The following is a 26615-nucleotide window of genomic DNA, read 5'->3' as shown; positions in this document are numbered from 1 at the left end:
GCAAAGAAAGCCGGGGAGTATTATTTGGAAACGATTCGCCAATATTTTCACTAGAATTTGTAATCGTGGTCAAGCAATGAAATCTGTCAAAAAGACTGAGTCTTCAGGGGATCTCTACCAGGTTCATGGAGATCTGTCCAGGAGTCAGTAACACAGTCAATAGGAGTCACATAAGTAAAAACCGAGTTAAATAGTCCAGTTAGGACCGGTATTGTCAGAGGATGGGATGTTTTGTAATACTCTGCCGAAAGACCATCTGGACTCAGTGTTTTACCATTCAATGCCACAAAATTGGCCCGCCGAACCTTCTCCTCCATGATAGCAGAACCCGGTGAGAATATAAAGAAATTAAAGGAGTTATCCAACTTAAATCTTTTCCTCATTCCCCATTAGAGTAGCCGGAACAGTAGGGTGGTCATACTTACTTGTTACCTGCGTTACGGCTTAGTTGCTCCATGGCTGCCTCTGTAGGTCCAGGGTCTCTGGGAAACAACAGTAATTTGCTGCAGCGGTCAAGTGCCACCTCGTCAACAGGATGCTGATTCTCAAAGACCCCGGACCTGCGGAGGCGGATGTGAAGCGATGGAGCCGGAAACCAGTGGTGGAGACTAGATAAGTATGAACACGACCTGGACACTCTGAAGGCATCTGTTAAAAGGTTTAAAGCTGGATAACCACTTTAATAATGGGAGGAGAGCAGGGACTGCCCTGTAGAGGTCTTCATAGAATTTACTGAATATTTAAGCAATTTATACAGGATTAGCAGTAACTGTGCCAGTCAGAGGGTTCTGCAACTGGATGACTGGTTTATAAAGTTGACTAGATTTAGTAAGGGCCGCTAATAATTTACCCGTCTTATTGCCCAAACAATAGAATTTAATTTATGATATCTGCATCTGACAATGAGACTATATATGAAAGAGTCCAGAAGATGTTCAGCCATGAATTAGGCCTGTGGTGTCTCTGTAGAAGGGGATAAGACAAGCGCTCCTCGGGCCTGTAACCATGAGTTATGTATTTCATCAAACCTTTTCTCCTTTCTTCTACACGAGAGATAACGGACTGTTATACTTTTTATCCTTTATTTTTTATTTATGTTTTTCTCAGTTTATTACATTTCTATATTTTATCTTTTATTACATATATTTCTTCTTATATCTATGTCCAGGCAGCAGGATGTATGTCCCCATATAAAGGGGACTCAGGGCAGCCATCAGATAATGTCTGTACACAGAGATGCAGGGAAGACATGGTTGGTGTGTCCTCTCCCTGCCCACCAGCCGTCTCTATTGAAGGGATTTCCTCTGATGTCAGCAGTTTCCTCCAGTGCAGGACCCAGCACCATCTTCATATTCTTCTCCTCTTTGCTGAGATCTTCAGGTGAAGTTCATGGTGTTGCTGAGGACGCCATGAGGACCAGACATCTCATATTTCTCTTATTCGCCGGTGTCATCATAACTGCAGCAGCAGAAGAACCTGAGGCATCTGCAGGAGATAAGACCGGAGGGGGGTCATGAGAGTGGACAGGTCAAGAGGTGACAGTGGGGACTGATGAAGAGAGGGGTAGTAGGTCCTAGAGATACGAGCTGATTACGGTGGGTCCTGCTGCTGGGTCCCCCTACAATCAGCTGGTATTACTGGAGGAAAAATTTAGGGAACTCTTCTGGGACAGTCAAGTGATCACCAGAGGGTAGGAAATGTCCTCTATAGCGAGAGGGGCCCTCTGTGATGCATCTCTGCTCGGGATGATAGAGAGGATGCTGATGGGGGGACCTCAAATATTTTCTGCATTTGCCCTCATAGAAAGAGTACAGGGGGTATTGTAAATTTGTGTACTTACCTTGTTAGTCTGTTCCTGCTGCTCTTTCTGATGCTGCTTGGAAAAGTAAGAATAGATTTTTTTAAAAATTCCCTGCATGGGCAACACAGTGGGGTCCCAGTGCCCCCAAAAAAATCTTTCCCCCTCCCTATTTCATGAACGTTTAATGCATTAAATCAATTATTTCTGTGGCCAATAGGGGGAGCTCATTGCAGGCTGATGTATCATAGAGTTCACTGTGTAAACCCCTATGCAGTGAGCTCCTTCAAGTGGCAGTTACAGGTAGACTGAAGGTAAATTATTACTTACCTGCTGCTCTTGTTTTGTCTTCTCAGGCAATTTGGGGTCCACCAACCGCGTCTTGTCCTAAAGGAAAGATTAAAGTAGATAAGATCAGCTCCATGTGATGACAGGATCAGTCTATACAGTTCTGTACATGGAGACTGTCCTGTGTCATGTCCTGTGGACACTAAATGAGACAAAGCTTAAAGCGGGAAAGTATGTGACCACTAAAGTTCAGTCTTACTTATTCTATAAACTTACTGGGTGGTCTCCTCAGTTGGTCGGGCCGGCATCACCTCTATGTCCAATGGTCTATAATGAAAAAAACTGCTCTGACAACAATGTATGGGCTCCGATCACATAGTTATATATACCTATATCTGGAAATATTATCAGCTCATTATATATAGAGTCTGTACTCACCTTGTTGTGTTCTCAACTTGTTCATCCTCTACAATCTCTTTCTCCTCTACTTCCTCTACTCCCACCTTTTCCTTTTCCATTTCCTCTCTAGCCTTTTCCTCTTTCACTTCCTCCTCTTCTGCCTTTTCCTCCTCCGCCACCTTCTTCTCCTCCTCTTCTTCCTCCAGTTCTATTTCCTCCTTGCTATTAGACATAGAACATACATTATATCAGGACTTTGTTCTCATCATTATTAGGGTAGGAGTTTAGATGGAGATCGGGTGGGAATTTAGTTTTCTATATTTTTTCCTCTTAGAGAATGGGATAAACCTCAATGATCCTCAGTGTGATGCTCTATGGTCTGGTTTTAAGGTAAAAAAAAGTTTGTGCCCCCCCCCCCCCCTTGCCCAGGCTCCAGCATTGCCAGTTCCTCCCTGCCCGGTTTATATACTTACATAGTGTCCATCTTAAAGGGTGGCTCCAATTTCTTCACTGTTCGTATCCTATAATAGAAAACCGCTCTGGTTACTGGAACTGCCCAATATACACCCCAAATATAAGATGTGGCAAGACAGGTGCCCCCTTTGATCATTATCACATTTACTAGTAATAATTAATATCCATGACATCACAACATAATTAACCCCTTGCATCTGGAAAGTTTTATGATGAGAATGTCATCAATATAGCGAGTCTCTCAGATAAATATACTGATATTAAATTCAGAAGCTTTCCTTCTACCTTCCTATAGAGGACACAGGAGAATTGTCCTTTCTATAAATATACATGTCACATATGGTGGGGGACAACTCCTAGATCACCTTGTAAGGCAGATGCCTATATCGCCCTATTATTCTATGATATAATCACCTTACTGGGAGCTCGGAGCCCTTCACCGTCCACCACCACCTGTTAGGGAAATACAACGAGATTATATCTACAGGTTAGGAATATTCTCATTCATAGACATGATACAATATGACATCATTTGAGATTTCCAAAGTAACAGCCAATCAGATCTCTGTGTTCATTTTCCCACATTTTTATGTATGAGGCCTGATGACTGTATGAAATGTTTTGTGGTTGCCTGAAGTGTGTTTTCTGTGCACTCTGCAACGCATGGAGATTTAAACTGTGTCCTTTCCACTATCGACGTCTCATATATGAAGGTGGAGCTGTGGATGAAGAACACTTTTATCTATTAATATTCAGATCTAGAGATAGAAATATTATATTTTATATCTGACCTTTTGATCTTGGGGTTCTTTACCTATAGGTAGAATGTGGGGTGATGTTCAGGACAATAAATGTTGCATGTTGTGGATCAGTAATTCTTCTACACAGTGTGGAAGATTTATCAAACTACTGCAAGATCAGATTGTAGCTCTGAAAGTCAGTTGGAAAATGTAAATTGTGACCTGATTAGCTGCTATGGAGAACTGCTCCACAGGTTCTTTGCCATATTCTTGATTAATCAATTCAATCACTGTCCTAAATCAATATACAGAACTTTACATTGATGTACTTACATGAGAACCTGATATTTTTCCTCCTCACTTTCTTCTTCTTCCTCTTTCACCACCGCCCCTTCATTCTCCTCCTCAGTATTGATAACTTCCACCATCTCTTCCAGTACTTCTTCCTTGATGTTCTTCTCCTTTACCTCCTTCATTGTATTGTCCTCCACTTTCCCCTGCTTTTCGATGTTTATCTCCTCCATAACCTTCTCTACCTCCTCGATCTTATTGTCCATATTTTTAATCTCCTCCACCTCCTTGATCTTAATCTCCTCCACCTCCACGATCTTAATCTCCACTTCCTTGATCTTAATCACCTCCATCTCCTCGATCTTAACTTCCTCTGCCTCTATGATTGTAATCTCCTCCGCCTCCTCAACCTTAATCTCCTCCACGACCTCCCTGATGTTTATCTGCTCCAACTCCTCCTCAGTGTTAATCTCCTCTATCTCATCCTCCATGGTTATATCCTCCAAGATGTTAATCTTCTCATTCTCCTTCTTGATGTTACCATACTCCACCTCCTCATCGATGTTAATCTTCTCCATCTCCTTCTCCTCAATCTTAATCTCCTCCTCCTCCTTTTTCTCCTCCTTGACTTCCTCCAACCTAAGAGTAGATAAGACAGTGAGAGTCCAGGACATGCTCTGTGTGCTCTATTGATATAGAAATGATGAATAGTCATGTGGAAATGAGTAATGGACAAGCCCCATTTACCAGATCTATCCTCAACTTGTACCCATACCTCAGGACCTGAGCCTATAACGAAAAATTTCTATCAATATTTATGTATTATCTAAACTTCAAGACCTATCCTCAAATCTTTAGTCTTCACTTATTGGTCCTTGCATTTTATCCCTTATCTGACCATCAAAACCCTAACCTATAGCAGCGACTGAGGACCTCCCCAGCACTCAAAACCCTAAGGACCCACTTACTGTTACCGATACACAAAAAGTACTGGGGTAATACAGAGATAATAAGCACAGTGATGTCACAGTACAGAGACTCTGTATAGGTGAAAAAATAATGAAGTTCAGACACAGGAATGATGCACACAGCAGAGATGACCATGGGGCATCTATACTAACACTGAGGACGGGGCCACAATCTATTTTCCACACCACCTTCCATCCTCTATAGTCACCATTAACTGCACCTTATATCTCACTGAAAATGGGCCTTTAGTTGTTTGACCCCATAGCAACTGAAATGTCTGCAAACCCAGCAGTTATATTCCTGATCCACATAGCAAAACAAAGAGTGTCCCTTCCAAATCTCCTACTTCCCTAACACAGCAGCTGGCAGCCACCACTAGGGGGAGCTCAGTGCATACGGATTTATAAAACTACAATCAAACGGCATGTGAGCTGTATACAGTGAGCTCCCCCTAGTGACCACTGCAGGAAAAAACACAACAGGAAGCAGTAAAAGCAAATGCATAGAGCAGCCCCTGTCCCATAGCAGTCACCAAGTCTCCCTCTGCGGTAGGTACACCACTGCCACCCGCATCCCTTCTACTGGGCCCATCTGTGAAGCTTCTACATGCGGTTATACTCAGGTGCTGAGAGTAATCAGACATATTGTACACTTACAGGAAAGATGGACTTACCTGACTCTACGCAATTCACCAACCAAAGCTGTAGAAGAGGAAAAGGAAAGAGGCGGCCATTACTGAAGAGGAGGAGACATGATAGAAGAAGATGACAGACACAACAGGAGCTGAGGACACAGCAGACTTACCTCCAGCACCAACTACAACCCTCAGGGGAGTTTCAGCTCTGCAGCCCCTTATATAATGTGTGTGATGTCATAATGTGCGGGGGAGGAGCCAACAGCACAACATTCCATAACATCATAAAGAGGCCAGAGGAGGTAGCCAATCAGAATGTGCAGGGAGGAGCCAAAAGAACAATATTCTATGACATCATAAAGAGGCCGGAAGAGGCAGCCAATCAGAATGTGTGGGGAGGAGCCAACAGCACAGTATTCCGTGACATCATAAAGTGGCCGGAGGAGGCAGCCAATCAGGTGTAATCTATATTGAATGTATGTAAATTTCCCACTTTAGCCCTGTACAATGGAAGACAGTATATATATAATGTATATCTAGGCGGTATATAGACAGGACATTATAGATAATTCTACTGTATAATAGACGCTTGTTTCTGGACCTGCTGCTATTTCTCCGAAAACTTTTTTATGTTTGTCTTTTTTTTCCCAATAAACTTTATTCATTTTTCTGCAGATACAATACACTGGGGCCTATAGGCACATATCCATAGCGTCCCATAAGTGGGTCTTCCCCATGCATGATGGGACTTATTCCCCAGCAGCGGGATATCAGTGGCGGCGCCATCCATGCTCCATATATTATCATTGTATTTTATTGTCGCTCTCGACATTGATACAATTTTCTCCTGATTCGTTATTTTGTGTCACTGACACCTGAACCAGTGATGTGTAACCTGCTGTTCTCCAGCTGATGTTTAACTACAACTCCCAGCATGTCATGGAAAATGCAGACTGTCAGCCTATGCTGGGACTTGTAGCTCCACAACAGCTGCACGTTGCAAATCTGTAATGTTAACAAAGATTTAATATACCATGAAGGCAGCAGCTATGGGGTCAGTGATGGGGCCATGGGATCTTGGATGTGGGGTGGCAGGGTGCAGTCAGGTTCTGCTCCATGTCTTGCTGCTGCTGTTGGTGGGTGGTTTCTTCAGTAGGTGGGTGAAGAAAAGTGCTCATTAGAGACTCCAGACTTTTGCTGCTGATGGAGCTGGTGCTGCTCCTGATCCCCCCTGCAGCATTTATTGCAGTGAAGCATGAGCGCAGAGGGCCCCCCAGTAAGACCTTCATGAGGATGGGCAATGGCGCACATAGGCAGCAGCCAATTGACTTACATAGGATGTCTCAATAGTAGTTAAGTTTATCCTTCCTCTCATCGGGTGAAAAAAAGGTCCCAATTTTTGAGCCTTTAAGTCATCCCTAAAAGCATCCATCTGGCCATTTGTGCAAGGTACTTGGAGGGACTCTCTGCCTCCATCTCCACTGCATACTGCCACAGTGTCTCGAGGTCATCTGCCTGGTCTTCCTCATCGTCATCCAGCTCCTCATGCTCATCCTGTTCCTATCCTGTCACTTGTGCAGAAAAACCACCAATTTCTGTATACATTGCTTGTGCGTGAATGTCCTCCTCAGCCAGTTCAGCACCCACAGGGCTCAGGTGGCCTTGAGATGTAGACGCCATGTGTCCTGTCCCCTGGTCAGACAGATTTATCAGCATCTGCTCCAGGACATGAAGGAATGGAATGATGTCATTCATCTCGTAGTCCTGGCGGCTGAGAAATAAAGTGGCCTCCTCAAAGGGCCTCAGGAAACAGCAGTTGTCACACATGAGCTGCCACTGGCTAACTTCAAAGTTACACAGGGGAGTACTTCTGTCCACCTGCAACATGAAGAAATTGTTTACGGCCTTCCTCTTCAGTCGGTCCAACATGTGGAGGATGGAGTTCCAACAGGCGGAAACACGGCATATCAGGCGATGTTGCGGAATGCTATTCTGCCTTTGCAGCTCAAGGAGGACGTGTTTTGCAGTGTAAGAGGGGCTGAATTGTATGCACAGTTTCCTGACAATTTTTTGGATGTCTTGTAGTTGGGTGGAAGACTTTAGGAACTGCGTTTGTAGTACCCCAGAGCGGGCACTACCATTCCTACACCTTCCTACTGTCTCTAATGGCTAACCAATACGATCATCTGTGTATTTATTCCAGGTTTTTTGATATTGTGCTTTAATAACATGGCTATGTAACCTATGTATTGTAGTACATTCACTGTGCCTGGTTGTCCAGCAGGCGGCAGTGTATCTGGCAGTGAGAGATCTAGGGGGAGATTCTATTCTTCCCATTTGGGCAGAAGTGGGCTAGTCTCTTCCTACCAAGGGAGAGGTTGTGGGAAGCTATAGTCAGTCAAGAGTGAAGTTGAGAATTGGAAGGAGAGCAGACATGTCGCAGTATAGGGATCTCCCCTCTCTTGCAGCATGAGTCTTCCAGGAGAAGCAGCTTGCAAAGCACCCTGACTCCATACATTTTAAAGACAGAGTATAACAAGGGGGTCAACAGCCAAAGGCAGCCCGCTCAAAGTTACCAGTACTTTGAGAAAGTCCAGCTACCGGACCGAAGCCAGAGTCTCAGTAGACAGGCTTAATTCGTGCTGTAATTAAACAGATATGCATAGGGTAATTCAGGATAGACAGGATAATATGAAATAAATTGCAAGGCTCACCTTGTTGGGTTGTGCTAGGTATAGGCACAACTCTAATGAACGCTCATCAGAAGGGTCCTGAAAACCTGGAGGGTGGTGGTCTACAGCCACAGGAAAGGTAGTCTTCTTATCGGAGATCCCTGGAATCCCCAAGAAGGTGCGTATTTGCAGAGATAAACATCCCACGGCGCAAAGACCAACCACAGGTCACCAGGATCAGGAATCAAGTATTTTATTGCAGCAATGCAACGCGTTTCGGGAAATCACTCCCCTTCATCAGGTACAAGAGGCTGCACAGTTTTGTGTGGATGCAAGTTCATTCAAGGAAAGCTGTTGAACGTTTACCAAGTCTGGACTCTTACTCCACCAACTATCACTCTCCCCTTTACTGCTGCAGAGCATAACCCTGGGGAACGACGGTATCCAGGTAGGAGCACCGTGACACACACAAAACTGATAAGGCAGAATTACCACTCAGCATTCCTAAAAACTTGGGACTCAATCGGCCCTTGGGGCGTCACGTTGCACTTTACAACCAGATTAAAGATGTGCACCATGCAGGGCGCATGGCTCAGCCCTCTTTAACGCAGTGCCGACACAATTTTCTTCCCGTTGTCGGTCACCATAGTTCCGATATTCAGTTAGAGAACAGAAAGAAAGGATTTGATTTTCTCTTGTAGGACGCGGGCAATTCCTCCCCAGTGTGACTCCGTTCTCCCAGGAAAACCAGGTGCAGGACAGCTTGACACCCCCGTGCTATAGGTCGTATGCTGAAGTTGCACTCCGAATTGTGCCTGCAGTGGAGGCTGAGGACAAGGTGGAGGATGAGAAGGCAGAGCAGGACATTGGCACAGGACTCACAGCTTGAGAATGTGTTGGCGGCAGTGCCGTAACCTGGCCAGGTTGCTGGTGTGAATGGGTAGGACCCACATTTATCCAGTGGGCCATAAAGGATAGCCCCCACATGTCGGCGCTGCCATGAACTTTAGCAGACACAGACAGGCTCAAGGACTATCCCATCTTCTGCTCAACATACGTGTGCAGGGCTGGTACAGCATTTTTGGAGAAGTAATGACGACTTGGGACTCTCCACCTTTGCTCGACACAAGCCATCAGTTCTAAGAACGGTGCAGGTTCCACCACATGGAAAAGGAGGGACTGTAGTACCAGCAACTTGGCCAGGAGCATGTTCAGCTTCTGCACCGTTGGATGAGTGCATGTATACTGTTGTCCTTTTAGTAATTGTTTCGGTGATCGATTGCTGACGAAACGAGTGATGAAGAGAAGGAGGAGGAGCAGGAGCATCAGGACCAGTAGATGATGGGAAGGAAACACAGCTCCCTTCTGCTGAAGTGGTAGAGCCTTGGCTGCTGGAGAAGGGGTGCAGGCCACTGGGTGAAGCAGCGGTTGCTGCATCAGGCTGGACAGCTACATTAGTGTCACGGGTTTCCCAGGCCACTTTATGGTGATGCTGCATGTGTTGACACAGGGCCGTGGTGCCAACCTCCTGGAAACGCTTCACCTTCTGCCCAAAAATTCTACAAATGGCCATGCTGACGTTGATGAAAAATTCCTACACCGCCGTGTATGGCATTCTCCCCTTACCACTCCGTGCTGCCTGCCTGCTACTGCTGCCTCTGTGAACCAGTGCACCGCTAGTTGTTTCCGGACAGGTAGGGTCCTGAGTAGCAGGCGGTCTACACTGGGCATGTTTTTCTCCAGATCTCACACTGCTGCCACCCTGCTGATTCACAGCCACGCTACCACCCTGCTGCCTTAGCCGCTGCCTCGCACACAAGCAGCCACCCTCATCCCCTGATGATGATGATGATGAAGAACTCTCTTCACCTGGCTCCCACCAGGTTTAGCTACATCATCATCCACTACTGTCTGCATGTCACTGATATCACCCTCACCAGTCTTAGGTCCACGTGCCTGACCACTCACAACACCAGCTCCCACGCAACTCTAATCATTCCGGGGCCGTACCAACTAAGCGTGGTGTCAGTGGAACCCAACTACTCCTGGCTGGGGGTGTCTGATGTCACTTGAGATGATGTTGAAGACCGAGTCAACCATTCAAGGAAAGCTAGGTTGCTGGTGAAAACACGACCGCTGGATGACACTGACAGCTCTGGTCTGTCGCTGCGACTGCTGCTACCACCAACTGTTCTTCAGCTGCTACTTCTGCCAACTCCAGAAACATTTTGGCCACTGCCCGTTCCCTTAGAAGGGCCTGTCACCTGTCTGTTCGACATTCTGTACTGTAACTGTGTTACTGTAAAAGAGCAGTAGTGTCAGGCCACAATTTTACCCCTGAGACAAGAATGAATAGATGTACTCATATATCGGAACATGAGCACCCAAAAATCTGTAGTATTAGGCTGCAATTTCATCTTAATAACACAATTAGGGATAAACAGATATATTTATGTATAATAAAATGTGAGCACCCTAAAATCTGTAGTATCAATTTTCAATTTCTCTACTTTTATAATAGATAATAATACCTCCAAAAATAGTTATTACTTTACATTCCTCATATGTCTACTTCATGTTTGGATCATTTTATAAATTACATTAAATTTTTTAGGGACGTTGGCAGGCTTAGATGTTTAGAAGCAAATTTTTACATTTTTCAGGAAATTTCCAAAACCCACTTTTTAAGGAGCAGTTCAGGTCTGAAGTCACTTTGTGAGGCTTACATAATAGAAACCACCCAAAAATGACCCCTTTTTAGAAACTACACCCATTAAGGTATTAAAAACTGATTTTACAAATGTTGTTAACCCTTTAGCTGTTCCACAAGAATTCATGGAAAATGGAGATGAAATTTCAGAATTTCACTTTTTGGCAGAATTTCCGATTTAGGCCTCATGCACACGACCGTTGTGTGCATCCGTGGCCGTTGTGCCGTTTTCCGTTTTTTTTTTCGCGGACCCATTGACTTTCAATGGGTCAGTGGAAAAATCGGAAAATGCACCGTTTTGCAGCCGCATCCGTGATCCGTGTTTCCTGTCCGTCAAAAAAATAGGACCTGTCCTATTTTTTTGACGGACAACGGTTCACGGACCCATTCAAGTCAATAAGTCCGTGAAAGAACACGGATGCACACAAGATTGGCATCCGCGTCCCTGATCCGTGGCCGTAGGTTACTTTCATACAGACGGATCCGAAGATCCGTCTGCATAAAAGCTTTTTCAGAGATGAGTTTTTACTTCGTGAAAACTCATATCCGACAGTATATTCTAACACAGAGGCGTTCCCATAGTGATGGGGACGCTTCTAGTTAGAATATACTACGAACTGTGTACATGACTGCCCCCTGCTGCCTGGTCTCTTACAGGGGGCTGTGATCCGCACATTTAACCCCTCAGGTGCTGCACCTGAGGGGTTAATTGTGCATATCATAGCCCCCTATAAGAGATCAGGGGCTGCCAGGCAGCAGGGGGCAGACCCCCTTCCCTCCCCAGTTTTAATTTCATTGGTGGCCAGTGCGCCCCCCCAGCCCCCCTCCCTCTATTGTAATATCATTGGTGGCCAGTGTGCGGCCTCCCCCGGCCCCCCCTCCCTCCCTTTATTGTATTATCATTGGTGGCCAGTGTGCGGCCCCCCCTCCCACCCTCTATTGCATTATCATTGGTGGCCAGTGTGCGGCCTCCCCCCTCCCTCCCTCTATTGTATTATCATTGTTGGCCAGTGTGCGGCCCCCCCCGGCCCCCCCTCTATTGTATTAATATCATTGGTGGCCAGTGTGCGGCCTCCCCTCCCCCCCCCCCCGATCATTGGTGGCAGCGGAGAGTTCCGATCGGAGTCCCAGTTTAATCGCTGGGGCTCTGATCGGTAACCATGGCAACCAGGATGCTACTGCAGGCCTGGTTGCCATGGTTACTTAGCAATGTTACAATATTAGAAGCATCATACTTACCTGCTGCGCTGTCTGTGACTGGCCGGGAGCTCCTCCTACTGGTAAGTGACAGATCATTAAGCAATGCGCCCCACAGACCTGTCACTTACCAGTAGGAGGAGCTTCCGGCCGGTCACAGACAGCGCAGCAGGTAAGTATGATGCTTCTAATATTGTAATATTGCTAAGTAACCATGGCAACCAGGCCTGCAGTAGCGTCCTGGTTGCCATGGTTACCGATCGGAGCCCCAGCGATTAAACTGGGACTCCGATCGGAACTCTCCGCTGCCACCAATGATGGGGGGGAGAGAGGGGAGGCCGCACACTGGCCACCAATGATATTACAATAGAGGGAGGGAGGGGGTGGTGCACACTGGCCACCAATGATAATACAATAGAGGGAGGGGGGGCCGGGGGGGCCGCACACTGGCCACCAATGATAATACAATAAAGGGAGGGAGGGGGGGCCGGGGGAGGCCGCACACTGGCCACCAATGATATTACAATAGAGGGAGGGAGGGGGGGCCGGGGGAGGCCGCACACTGGCCACCAATGATAATACAATAGAGGGAGGGAGGGGGGGCCGGGGGTGGGGGCCGCACACTGGCCAACAATGATATTCAAACTGGGGAGGGAGGGGGGTCTGCCCCCTGCTGCCTGGCAGCCCCTGATCTCTTACAGGGGGCTATGATATGCACAATTAACCCCTCAGGTGCAGCACCTGAGGGGTTAATTGTGCGGATCACAGCCCTTTGTAAGAGATCGGGTGCTGCAAGGCAGCAGGGGGCAGTCATGTACACAGTTCGTAGTATATTCTAACTAGAAGCGTCCCCATCACTATGGGAACGCCTCTGTGTTAGAATATACTGTCGGATATGAGTTTCACGATCTAACTCATATCCGACAGTATATTCTAACATAGAGGCGTTCCCATGGTGATGGGGACGCTTCAAGTTAAAAGATACCATTGGATTGGAGAAAACTCAGATCCTATGGTGTATTAACTCCTGACTTTACATTGAAAGTCAATGGGGGACGGATCTGTTTGAAATTGCACCATATTGTGTCAACGTCAAACGGATCCGTCCCCATTGACTTGCATTGTAATTCAGGACGGATCCGTTTGGCTCCGCACGGCCAGGCGGACACCAAAACGACTTTTTTTTCATGTCCGTGGATCCTCCAAAAAACAAGGAAGACCCACGGACGAAAAAACGGTCACGGATCACGGACCAACGGAACCCCGTTTTGCAGACCGTGAAAAAATACGGTCGTGTGCATGAGGCCTTAATCATTTTTTTCCGCTAACAAAGCAAGGGTTGACAGCCAAACAACACTTAATATTTATTGCCCTGATTCTGTAGTTTACAGAAACACCCCATATGTGGTCATAAACTGCTGTACGGGCACACGGCAGGGCGCAGAAGGAAATGAACACCATATGGTTTTTGGAAGGCAGATTTTGCTGGACTGGTTTTTTGACACCATGTCCCATTTGAAGCCCCCCTGATGCACCCCTTAGAGTAGAAACTCCAAAAAGTGACCCCATTTTGGAAAGGTGCCAGTTTTGTTGGTACTATTTTAGGGTACATATGATTTTTGGTTGCTCTATATTACACTTTTTGTGAGGCAAAGTAACAAAAAATGTAAATTCTGAACGTTCATCTCCATTTGCCATTAACTCTTGTGGAACACCTAAAGAGTTAACAAAGTTTGTAAAATCAGTTTTGAATACGTTGAGGGGTGTAGTTTCTTAAATAGGGTCACTTTTTTGGAGTTTCTACTCTAGGGGTGCATCAGGGGGGCTTCAAATGGGACATGGTGTCAAAAAAACTGTCCAGCAAAAACTGCCTTCCAAAAACCATATGGCGTTCCTTTCCTTCTGCGCCCTGCCGTGTGGCCATACAGCAGTTTTAGACCACATAGGGGGTGTTTCTGTAAACTACAGAATCAGGGCAATAAATATTGAGGAAAAAGAGAGACAATGCAGCAGCACTCTGCAAATCAGACAAAGTACAACAATGCTTACAAAAATTATGGTGCTAATACTACGCTTATTTATAAAAGCAAGATGCTTGGACAATGCATTTTGTACAAAACCATCTAAGCCCGTCTGCCGAACGTCAAGGCAATCTCTGTTAGACGGGTCCTAACACTAAATACCACCTGTTATGTGCCATAATGACCGCCATAAAATTCAGGGAGTGTTGGACCCACATGCATGCTGGATCCACTCTGCCTTTTTCCATTTTTTGTGCCAAAATGGTCTCCATTACAAGGGATGCAGGTACCAACATGCATGCTGAGCCCACTCTATACCCTTCCTGGTGCTAGACAGCTTCCAATGAATGTAGTGAGAGCAGGCCACAGCTTTATACTGAAAGTAATTAAAATCAGCCTATGGGGCAGACAGGCTAATCAGGAGTGCACGACTCGCTGGAGTGCCACATCTCCAGCATTGTAAATCTGCAAAAAAAAGGGGGTTAGTCAGCACCTCCCAGTGCGCAGGTGCACGCTGCCATGGCACAGACCTAGAGGAATAAAAGAGACAATGCAGCAGCACTCTGCAAATCAGACAAAGTACAACAATGCTTACAAAAATTATGGTGCTAATACTACTACTTGGACAATGCATTTTGTACAAAACCATCTAAGCCCGTCCGTTCGGCAGACGGGCTCAGATGGTTTTGTACAAAATGCATTGTCCAAGCATCTCGCTTTTATAAATAAGCGTAGTATTAGCACCATCATTTTTGTAAGCATTGTTGTACTTTGTCTGATTTGCAGAGTGCTGCTGCATTGTCTCTTTTTTTCCTCTAGGTCTTTGCCATGGCAGCGTGCACCTGCGCACTGGCAGGTGCTGACTAACCCCCTTTTTTGCCAATAAATATTGAGTTTTGTTTGGCTGTTAACCCTTGCTTTGTTACTGGAATGGTTTAAAATGGTTTAATTTTTTATTATTTACAACGTTCATCTAACAGATTAGATCATGTGCTATTTTTATAGAGCAGGTTCTTACTGACGCAGGGATACATAATATATTTACTTTTTTTTATTTATTTAAGTTTTACACAATAATATCATTTTTGAAACAAAAAAAATCATTTTAGTGTCTCCATAGTCTGAGAGCCATAGTTTTTTTATTTTTTGGCCGATTGTCTTAGGTAGGGGCTCATTCATGGGCGTTGGAAGTGGGGGGGACGGGGGGGACGGATCCCCCCAGGAAATAATGCGGGGGGGACAGGTATGGTCAAATCCCCCCCAGCGGCAGCGGGGCAATGTGTGCGGCGGCGGGGCAGGCGCTGAGATGAGCCAGGGCTGGAGATGATAGTTCTCTGCCCGCCGCCGATGTTCTATTCAGCAGCGCAGTGGAGGAGGAGTCTCTCCATCCCCCCTGTGCTGCTGCCCCCGCCGCTGCCAATAGGAAGAGAGACGGGAGGAGGAGGGGAGGGGCTGTGGCCACTGCGCCACCAATGAAGATAACTGACCTGTAATACAAATACAGGAGGCGGGTGCTGGAATCAAATAGCCGGCACCCAACCTCTGTGACAGGGAGCTGCGATCAGCTGCAGTTGAGTTAACCCTTCAGGTGCGGTACCTGAGGGGTTAACTGCCGCTGATCGCAGCTCCCTGTCACAAAGGTCGGGTGTCGGCTATTTGATTCCAGCACCCTCCTCCTGTATTTGTATAAGAAACGTTGGTGGCACAGTGCGCCCCCCCCCACCCCCCCAACACCCCAGTATAAGAAACATTGGTGGCTCAGTGGGAAGTGCCAATGAGGGTTAAAAAAATAAATAAATAACTCACCTCCTCCAGTTGATCGCATAGCTGCCGGTCTCCTGTTCTTTCTTCAGGACCTGTGGTGACGTCTCTGAGCTCATCACATGGTCCATTACCATGGTGATGGATCATGTGATGTATCATATGATGAGCACAGTGATGTCACCACAGGTCCTGAAGAAAGAACAGGAGACGATCAATTGGAGGAGGTGAGTTAATAATTTTTTTATTTTTTAACCCTCATTGGCACTGCCCACTGCGCCACCAATGTTTATTATATTGAGGGGGGGGGGCGCACTGCACCACCAATGTTTATCATACTGGGGTGTTGGGGGGGCCCACTGCGCCACCAATGTTTATTATATTGGGGGGGCCCACTGCGCCACCAATGTTTATCATACTGGGGTGTTGGGGGGGGCCCACTGCGCCACCAATGTTTATCATATTGACCTTCTACTAAGCCTTCTGTATTAAAGAATGCTATTATTTTCCCTTATAACCATGTTGTTATAAGGGAAAATAATACAATGAATAGACTTTCATCCTAGCAACCATGCGTGAAAATCGCACCGCATCCGCACTTGCTTGCGATTTTCACGCAGCCCCATTAACTTCTATGGGGCCTGCGTTGCGTGAAAAACGCACAACATAGAGCATGCTGCGATTTTCACGCAATGCACAAGTGATGCGTGAAAATCACCACTCATGTGCACAGCCCCATAGAAGTGAATGGGTCCGGATTTAGTGCGGGTGCATTCCGGTATTTTGAATGCCAGATCTGGCACTAATACATTCCTATGGGGGAAAATGCTGGATCCGGCATTCAGGCAAATCTTCAGTTTTCTTCGCCGGAGATTAAACCGTAGCATGCTGCGGTTTTATCTTTTGCCTGATCAGTCAAAATAACTGAACTGAAGACATCCTGATGCATCCTGAACGGAGTTCTCTCCATTCAGAATGCATGGGGATATGCCTGATCAGTTGTTTTCCGGTATAGAGCCCCTAGGACGGAACTCTATGCCGGAAAACAAAAACGTTAGTATGAAAGTACCCTAAAATATTAAGTTTAAATCCCCCCTTTCCCAATTTTACATATAAAATATATAAACAATAAATAAACATATTACATAGCGCTGTCCAAACTATTCAATTATTCAAAAATATCTCCTATGCGGTGAGCATTCGCCATTTTTTAGTCACCTTGTCACCCCAAAAATAGGATAGGACGGTTCTATTATGGGCCGAATGTTTCCTAAAATGCGAAATGCACGCGGCTTTTTTTGGTGTGTTTTTTTTTTTTGCGCGGTATTGAGTATCGCAATACTTTTTTATGGTGACGAAAGCGAATCAAAATTTTGGTATCAAAACAACCCTACGCCGATCTGATCGGCGTAGCGTTGTCACGATACCAAAATTTTGATTCGGTTTCGATTTGGCGACTAAAAATTTGATTTGGCTCCTAAATTTTTCAGTTCAGGAGCCAATGGCTACTAGGTATTTTTTTTAGTCTGGAGCACTGTGAGCGCTTCCAAGGCTGCGGAGGAGCAGGGCAGGGAGGTGTGTCCCTTTCCTGCTCCTCTGATAGGCTGCCGGCACTACAAGGCCGGCAGCCTATCAGAGGCCAGAAGGGCGGCGCGATCCGCCTGAGCCGTACAGCGCTGGAGTCGGGACACAGTGACAGGCTGGAAGAGGCCTGCATCGCATCGCTCCAAAGAGGTAAGTATAAGTGTTAATTATTTTTTTAATATATATACAATACTTTGTTTTACTGGCACATGATTGGGGGGGGCTATTACTGGCACTTGATTGGGGGGCTATTACTGGCACTTGATTGGGGGGGCTATTACTGGCACTTGATTGGGGGGGCTATTACTGGCACTTGATTGGGGGGCTATTACTGGCACTTGATTGGGGGGGCTATTACTGGCACTTGATTGGGGGGGCTATTACTGGCACATGATTGGGGGGGCTATTACTGGCACATGATTGGGGGGCTATTATTGCCACATGATTGGGGGGGCTGTTATTACTGGCACATGATGGGGGGCTGTTATTACTGGCACATGATTGGGGGGCTGTTATTACTGGCACATGATTGGGGGGCTGTTATTACTGGCACTTGATTGGGGGCTATTACTGGCACTTGATTGGGGGGCTAATACTGGCACTTGATTGGGGGGGCTATTACTGGCACTTGATTGGGGGGGCTATTACTGGCACTTGATTGGGGGGGTATTACTGGCACATGACTGGGGGGGCTGTTATTACTGGCACATGATGGGGGGCTGTTATTACTGGCACATAATTGGGGGGGCTGTTATTACTGGCACATGATTGGGGGGCTGTTATTACTGGCACATGATTGGGGGGCTGTTATTACTGGCACTTGATTGGGGGCTATTACTGGCACTTGATTGGAGGGCTAATACTGGCACTTGATTGGGGGGCTATTACTGGCACTTGATTGGGGGGGCTATTACTGGCACTTGATTGGGGGGGCTATTACTGGTACTTGATTGGGGGGCTATTACTGGCACTTGATTGGGGGGGCTATTACTGGCACTTGATTGGGGGGGCTATTACTGGCACATGATTGGGGGGGCTATTACTGGCACATGATTGGGGGGCTATTATTGCCACATGATTGGGGGGGCTGTTATTACTGGCACATGATGGGGGGCTGTTATTACTGGCACATAATTGGGGGGACTGTTATTACTGGCACATGATTGGGGGGCTGTTATTACTGGCACATGATTGGGGGGCTGTTATTACTGGCACTTGATTAGGGGCTATTACTGGCACTTGATTGGGGGGCTAATACTGGCATTTGATTGGGGGGCTATTACTGGCACTTGATTGGGGGGGCTATTACTGGCACTTGATTGGGGGGGCTATTACTGGCACATGATTGGGGGGCTATTACTGGCACATGATTGGGGGGGCTATTACTGGCACATGATTGGGGGGGCTATTACTGGGGGCTATTACTGGCACATGATTGGGGGGGGCTATTACTGGCACATGATTGGGGGGCTATTACTGGCACATGATTGGGGGGCTATTACTGGCACATGATTGGGGGGGCTGTTATTACTGGCACATGATTGGGGGGGCTGTTATTACTGGCTGATGAGAGGCACTGGGGGGCTGATGAGAGGCACTGGGGCTCTTATCTGAGGTCTGATTGGGGGACATTCATATTGGGGTCTGAGCTGAGGTGTGATCTGAGGTCTTATTAACATTGGGGATCTTATTGGGGCTGTTAGCTGAGGTCTGATTAACATTGGGGGTCTGATTGGTGGTCTGACCTGAGGTGTGACCAGAGCACTGATCCGGAGCAGCTTGGAGAAAAAGGCCTCACAGTCTCCCACACTCCTTCTGCCCGGCCAAGCCAGCCAGCACCCCTGAGGCCAAGCCAGCCAGAACCCCTGAGTCTTCAGAACTGTAAGTGTGTGTGTGGGGGGGGGGGGGTTCACACACACACACTTAAAATTTAACGATATAAACAACTCGCAGTTTACTGAATAAGAATATACCCGGCGAGCAAAAATGCTGTCCCCCCCCAGATTTTTGGGGGTTCCTACACCCATGGGCTCATTATTTGCGGAATGAGATGACGGTTAGATTGGTACTATTTTAGGGTGCTTACGCCTTTTTGATTGCTTGCTATTACACTTTTTGTGATGTAAGGTGACAAAAAATTGCTTTTTTTGACGTCGTTTTTATTTTTTTAACAGTGTTCACCTGAGGGGTTACATCATGTGATATTTTTATAGAGCAGGTTATTACAGACGCGGCGATACCTAATATGTCTACTTTTCTTTTTTTTTTTTACGTTTAACATAAAAAAGCATTTTTGAAACAAAAAAAATCCTGTTTTAGTCTGAGAGCCATATTTTTTTTTATTTTTGGGGCGATTGTCTTAGGTAGGGGCTCATTTTTTGCGGGATGAGGTGGCGGTTAGATTGGCACTATTTTGGGGGGCATACACCTTTTTGATCGCTTGGTGTCGCACTTTTAGTGAAGTAAGGTAACAATTTTTTTTTTATTTTGCACAGTTTTTATTTTAGTTTTTTGACCGTGTTCATCTGAGGGGTTAGGTCATGTGATATGTTTATAGAGCCAACGATACGGACTCGGCAATACATTAATATGTGTACTTTTCTTTTTTTCCCTATTTTTTTACAAATTTTTTTTTTACATTATTTTGGGAAAAGGACGCTTTTTTTTATTTACTTGAAACTTTGAATTTTTTTTTTAAATTTTTTTAGTTAACTTTTTTTTACACTTTATTTTTTGTGCCAGTCTGGGACTTCAACTTCTGCGGTCTGATCCCCTTTACAATTCATTCCAATACTTCTGTATTCTCCACCGGAAGGCAGCCACTATGCCTAAGAAAGGCATCGCGCTGCCTTCCATGCCGTCGGGTCCCCATTACAGCAGCGCGGGGACCCGATTGCTTCCACAATCGCCGCCGGAATGACCAGTAAACCTGCAAACTGCAGGTCAGAATTAACCTGCGGTTTTCAGCGATCACCAATATGGGGGGGGGTCACAGGAGCCCTCTAGGCATTGTCACAGGGTGCCTGCTGAATTATTTCAGCCAGCACTCTGTTCTGATCACCGCCGGCGGCGATCGGAAAAACACAGGGCGTACAAATACGCCCCGTGTCCTAAAGGACTCGGGCAACAGGGCCCTCCTGACAAGAGTCCTGTAGAGACAAGTGAGGGAAGCACAAGGAGCTCGAGTTTTTTCCTTGGGTAAATAGTTTGAACATTAATAAAACATGGCTCAGCTAATTTTGATTAACCTGAGAAAGGAAAAGGGAAAAAGGAATAGCATCACAGGACCTCTGATGCTGAAGCTAAGGCAGCCACTCTATATCCTGCAGCTGTGATAGGATAGTGCAGGTTTCCTGCCTGCCTGAGGCTGTGGCCCCTTCTGCCCAGATGATCCTGCTGGAGCAGAGGAGGACCTCTGGCTCCAGTGTTGATGGCAAATAGGCTTCAGGGGGCAATCTGGTACTGTTCTGGTGCTAATGCTATGCTTATTTTGTAAATTTCTGATTCTTGGCAAATACATTTTGTACAAATTTTTTTGGGCCCATCTGCAGGCGTCAAGGCGATCTCTATAAGATGGGAACCTAACACTAAATACTACCTGGTGTAGTGCCATATGGTCCACCTTAAAATTCAGGGAATGCAGGTTCCACATGCATGCTGGGTCCACTCTGCCTTTTAACATTTTTTGTACCAAAATGGCCTCCATTAAATCCAGGGAATGCAGGTACCAACATGTATGCGAGTATGGACCCAGCATGCATGTGGAACCGGCATTCCCTGTATTTTATGGCGGCCAGTATGGTACTATAACAGGTAGTATTTAGTGTTAGATTCCTGTCTTACAGAGATCGCCTTGATGTTTGGTAGACGGGCCCAAATAATTTTGTACAAATTGTATTTGCCAAGAATCTCAAATTTACAAAATAAACAAAGTATTAGCACCAGAATATTTTCTAGAACTATGGCAATATTGTACTTTAATTATGTTTGAAGAGTGCTGTTGCATTGTCTTTTTTTCTTCGTGTGTGCAGCTATGGCATTGGGATGTGCTGACTGACCCTTATTTGTATGTAAAAAAGGCCACATTGCATTTCTAAAGGTCTTCTAAGCATCAAGAACCCATAAGCATAGTAGGTGGTTGCGCTGGGTTTTGGGCCAGTACTGTGGACGTGACGGCCAGTCTAAGAGTTGAAAAGTTGGCCTGTCTGAGCATCGCAGAGCAAACGGGGAAGTATTAGCTGGAAACGATTCGCTAATGTTTTCACCTAGAGTTTATAATCGTGGTCAAGCAATGAAATTGGGCAGAAAGATTGAGTCTTCAAGAGATCTCTACCAGGTTCATGGAGATCTGTCCAGGAGTCAGTAACACAATGATTAGGAGTCAGATGAGTAAAAACTGAGTTAAATAGTCCAGTTAGGACAGGTATTGTGTAATACTCTGCCAAAAGACCATCTGGATCCGGTGTTTTACCATTCAATGCCACAAAAATGGCCCACCGAGCCTCCTCCTCCATGATAGCAGAATCCAATGAGTATAGAAAAAAATTAAAGGAGTTATCCAACTTAAAACTTTTACTCAGTCCCCATTAGAGTAGCTGGAACAGTAGGGTGGTCATACTTACTTGGTACCTGCGTTACGGCTTAGTTGCTCCATGGCTGCCTATGCAGGTCCAGGGTCTCTGGGAAACAACAGTAATTTGCTGCAGCGGTCAAGTGCCACCTCGTCAACAGGATGCTGATTCTCAAAGACCCCGGACCTGCGGAGGCGGATGTGGAGCGATGGAGACGGAAACCAGTGGTGGAGACCAGATAAGTGTGAACACCACCTGAGGTCTGGACACTCTGAAGGCATCTGTTAAAAGGTTTAAAGCTGGATAACCACTTTAATAATGGGGAGGAGAGCAGAGACTGCCCTGTAGAGGTCTTCATAGTAATCACTGAATATTTAAGCAGTAACTGTGCCAGTCAGAGGGTTCTGCAACTGGATGACTGGTTTATAAAGTTGACTAGATTTAGTAAGGGCCGCTAAAAATTTACCGTATTTTTCCCCTATAAAACGCACTCCCCCCCCCCCCCAAAATGGGGGGAAAAAGTTAGTGCGTCTTATGGGGTGAATATAGGTGAAACCTGGGGTAAAAAAACATATCCGGCGCTTATATTTGACTGTATATTACACTGTGCCGACTGTACCTATAACGCTTGCAGCCCTGGCAGCGCTCACATGTCCAGCGGGCGGCGAGTGGCGGGCGGCGGTGCGGGAGTCCGATGCTGCGATCCGCTCACGATGGTGATGGTGGTATGGAGGGTCTGGTATGGGCCGGCCGGCCTCAGTAAGTGTTGGGTTGTAGGGACCGGCCGGCCCGAAGCGCTGTTATGCAGGAGGAAATGGAGCGCAGGAGCCGGAAGACAAGGGGCGGAGCTGGCAAGTGTGACAGGGAAGTCTGCTCCGCCCCTCGTCTCAGTCGCCACGCTGCGCTCAGTCGGACAGAGGATCGCTGGAGGATCGGTATGAAATGTTCATTGAGGCAGTGTTATGCACATTTCCTTCCCCCCACTTTACATTTAAATGCTGAAAGACATCCCTAAGGAATCACAGAGTTAATAAAGTGCCACCCATAATAATAAAGTGGTGTGCCCTGCCAGAAAGACATCCCTAAGGACCCCACTGTTAATAAAGTGCCCCCTCCTAATAAAGTGAGCTCACTCCTAATAAAGTGACCCCCTTATTAAGGCGTCATGCAGACATCCGTGGAGCACTGTCCATGATATCCCAGCCTGCCGTCCTGCTGAGTGCACGAAGCGCATGGCGCCATTGGTTGCTATGACGCTGTGCCCTTCGTGCACTCAGCAGGACGGGATTTCACGGACCATGATCCATGGTTGTCTGCATGACGCCTTAAAGTGTCATTGGATCCCCCCCTTTCCCAATAAGTACGGTATTGTATGTCAGCAGCATATCCCCCCATAACATTGTGTTAGTGGCAGATCCCCCCCATAACATTGTCATCCACTGATGTCCTTAGCTACAGTACCCCCATAATTGTAGTGCTAACTGTTCTTCCATTACTGTATTCTATTGCAGAAAATGACGGTAGTCTCCTGCTGCATACTGTACATTTCTGAGCGATGTCAAAGCAGAAAAGGCTTTCTTATAAAATTCCTTTTAAACTAGAGGTGATAAAGTACGCCAAAGAGCATGGAAACAGGGCAGCGGAGAGACATTTTGGGCCGCCTTCAACTGAAAAGATGATTCGTGCATGGAGGAAACAAGAGGATCGGTTGGAGAAAGCGGAGAAAAGTAAACACACTCTTCGTGGGTGTGCTGCAAAGTGGCCACAGCTAGACGTGGACATGAAAGAGTGGATCACATGTCACAGGAACAATGGCTTCTCAGTATCCACAAAAATGATCATCTATGAAGCCAAACGTCTTGCTGCAGAGAAAGGTATTGACGACTTCACTGGATCGGCATCATGGTGCTACAGATTCATGAGGAGATGTGACCTTGCTATGCGCACCAAAACAAGAATTGCCCAAAAAATGCCCAAAGAATATGAGTCCAAGATTCTTTCTTTTCATAAATTTGTGCTGGATTCACGAAAGAAACATGGCTATGAAATAGGCCAGATTGGGAACATGGATGAAGTTCCGTTAACCTTCGATGTTCCATCGAATAGGACCGTCGATGTGAGAGGCGCAAAAAACTTAACTGTGAAGACCTCTGGACACGAGAAAACGCATTACACGGTTGTCTTGTCCTGCTGCGCAGATGGCACCAAACTGCCACCAATGCTGATTTTTAAAAGGAAGACCATGCCAAAAGAAGTGATCCCACGAGGTGTGATTGTCCATGTTCACGACAAAGGGTGGATGGACGAAAATGGCATGAAAGTATGGATCGAAAAGGTGTGGTCCAAACGCACTGGAGGACTTCTGAAGAAACCTGCCCTACTAGTGCTTGACCAGTTTAGGGCACATATCACCGAATCCACAAAAACAAGATTTAAGGAAGTGAACACCCATCTAGCGGTAATTCTTGGGGGGCTTACGAGCCAGCTACAACTTCTGGACGTTTCCATTAATAAGCCATTTAAAGTGTTCATGAGGGAGGAATGGAACAAGTGGATGGCAGCTGGGAACCATGACCTGACTCCCACTGGACGGATGAAGAGGCCCACCATCACCCAAGTCTGTAAATGGGTGAAAACATCATGGCAGGCAGTCAACGATGAAATCGTCGTCAGATCCTTTAAAAAGTGTGGCATTAGCAATGCCTTGGATGGCACTGAGGACAATATGCTGTACGACGAATCTGAAGGCAGCGATACTAGTGATACTGAGCCACAGAGTGCGATTAACCTGGACAGTAGTGATGAGGAGTTTTTGGGGTTCCCTGATGAATAGAGGAGTACTGTACCTGGACATTTAAGTCAATAATGATGGTTGTTAATGCTGCTGGTTACTACTGTTGATGTTTACATTGTTAAAATATTGGTCTGTTATTTTATTAAAAGTTTTGACACACCTTTTGTCAATTTTTTTTTTCTTCCTATTTTCACCCTCTAAAACCAGGTGCGTCTTATAGGGCGTCTTATAGGGCGTCTTATAGGGCGAAAAATACGGTACCCGTCTTATTGCCCCAACAATAGAATTTAATTTATGATATCTGCATCTGACAATGAGACTATATATAAAAGAGTCCAGAAGATGTTCAGCCATGAAGTATTCTTGTGGTGTCTCCGTAGAAGGGGATAAGACAAGCGCACCTCGGGCCTGTAACCAGGAGTTATGTATTTCATCAAACCCTTTCTCCTTCTTTCTAAACGAGAGATAATGGACTGTTATACTTTTTATCCTTTATTTTTAGTTTTTTCTCCATTTATTAGATTTCTATATTCTATCTTTTATTACATGTATTTCTTCTTATATCTATGTCCAGGCAGCAGGATGTATGTCCCCATATAAAGGGGACTCAGGGCAGCCATCAGATAATATCTGTACACAGAGATACAGGGAAGACATGGTTGGTGTGTCCTCTGCCTGCCCACCAGCCGCCTCTATTGAAGGGATTTCCTCAGATGTCAGCAGTTTCCTCCAGTGCAGGACCCAGCACCATCTTCATATTCTTAACCTCTTTGCTGAGATCTTCAGGTGAAATTCATAGTGTTGCTGAGGACGCCATGAGGACCAGACATCTCATATTTCTCTTATTCGCCGGTGTCATCATAACTGCAGCAGCAGAAGAATCTGAGGCATCTGCAGGAGATAAGACCGGAGGGGGGTCATGAGAGTGGACAGGTCAAGAGGTGACAGTGGGGACTGATGAAGAGAGGGGTAGTAGGTTCTAGAGATACGAGCTGATTACGGTGAGTCCTGCTGCTGAGTCCCCCCACAATCAGCTGGTATTACTGGAGGAAACATTTAGGGAACTATTCTGGGACCCTCAAATATTTTCTGCATTTGCCCTCATAGAAGGAGCACGGGGGTCATGTTAATTTGTGTACTTACCTTGTTAGTCTGTTTCTGCTGCTCTTTCTGATGCTGCTTGGAAAAGTAAGAATAGATTTTTTTTAAAGATTCCCTACATCGGCAAACACAGTGGGGTCCTAGTGCCACAAAAAACTATCTTTCCCCCTCCCTAGTTCATGAACGTTTAATGCATTAAATCAATTATTTCTGTGGCCAATAGGGGGAGCTCATTGCATGCTGATGTATCATAGAGTTCACTGTGTAAACCCCTATGCAGTGAGCTCCTTCAAGTGGCAGTTACAGGTAGACTGAAGGTAAATTATTACTTACCTGCTGCTCTTGTTTTGTCTTCTCAGGCAATTTGGTGTCCACCAACCGCGTCTTGTCCTAAAGGAAAGATTAAAGTAGATAAGATCAGCTCCATGTGATGACAGGATCAGTCTATACAGTTATGTACACGGAGACTGTCCTGTCCTGTGTCATGTCCTGTGTCATGTCCTGTGGACTCTAAATGAGGCAGAGCTCAAAGCAGGAAAGTATGTGACCACTAAAATTCTGTCTTACTTATTCTATAAACTTACTGGGTGGTCTCCTCAGTTGGTCGGGCC

General features: G+C 46.0%; 1 long non-coding RNA gene across 1 annotated transcript; it reads right to left on the bottom strand.

Moving 5' to 3' along the window:
* Positions 1-1301: 1301 nt before the first annotated feature.
* Positions 1302-26615, bottom strand: LOC121000758. The gene is made up of 4 exons (XR_005778892.1): positions 26589-26615; positions 26338-26394; positions 1841-1873; positions 1302-1485 (listed from the first exon to the last, which is right to left on the bottom strand). It is a non-coding gene; the product is annotated as an uncharacterized LOC121000758 (long non-coding RNA).

Source organism: Bufo bufo, chromosome 5, assembly GCF_905171765.1.
Source record: "Bufo bufo chromosome 5, aBufBuf1.1, whole genome shotgun sequence".
Lineage (NCBI taxonomy): Eukaryota > Metazoa > Chordata > Amphibia > Anura > Bufonidae > Bufo > Bufo bufo.
This window is presented reverse-complemented; position numbering and strand designations above follow the sequence as displayed.